At 50.6% G+C, this 543-nt stretch overlaps 1 non-coding gene across 1 annotated transcript; it reads left to right on the plus strand.

Moving 5' to 3' along the window:
• Positions 1-432: 432 nt before the first annotated feature.
• On the plus strand, positions 433-543 carry trnal-caa. Its single transcript has 2 exons — positions 433-470; positions 498-543. It is a non-coding gene; the product is annotated as a tRNA-Leu (tRNA).

A 543-nucleotide genomic window follows, 5' to 3' on the forward strand; every position in this document is an offset into this window, starting at 1 on the left:
GAGTCTAGGAGGCTGCGCTCTGGCGCGGCCAGCCTGACTACCCTGAGAGACTTAAGACAGCACTCTGTTGTGACTGCTCTGCTTTTCGAGGGAAGCCATCAGGTTCGGTTTCTCTATCGTTTGCCACAACTGTTCAACCAGAACTCAAATAAACCCAAGAGCTTTCGACCAACAAGGTTGGAGCTGTTTTTTTCCCTACTGTTCAAGTCAGGATGGCCGAGCGGTCTAAGGCGCCAGACTCAGAATCTATCACAAACTGGGTGTGTCATCGCACGCACAAAGAGTATGATAAATGCCACCTGCTCTGCTTTTCGAGGGAAGCCATCAGGTTCGGTTTCTCCATCGTTTGCCACAACTGTTCAACCAGAACTCAAATAAACCCAAGAGCTTTCGACCAACAAGGTTGGAGCTGTTTTTTTCCCTACTGTTCAAGTCAGGATGGCCGAGCGGTCTAAGGCGCCAGACTCAAGGTGGTGTACCTTCCTCAGTTGAGGGATTTCTGGTCTCCGAATGGAGGCGTGGGTTCGAATCCCACTTCTGACA

This window comes from Clupea harengus, unplaced genomic scaffold (assembly GCF_900700415.2).
Source record: "Clupea harengus unplaced genomic scaffold, Ch_v2.0.2, whole genome shotgun sequence".
NCBI classification, from domain to species: Eukaryota; Metazoa; Chordata; class Actinopteri; order Clupeiformes; family Clupeidae; genus Clupea; species Clupea harengus.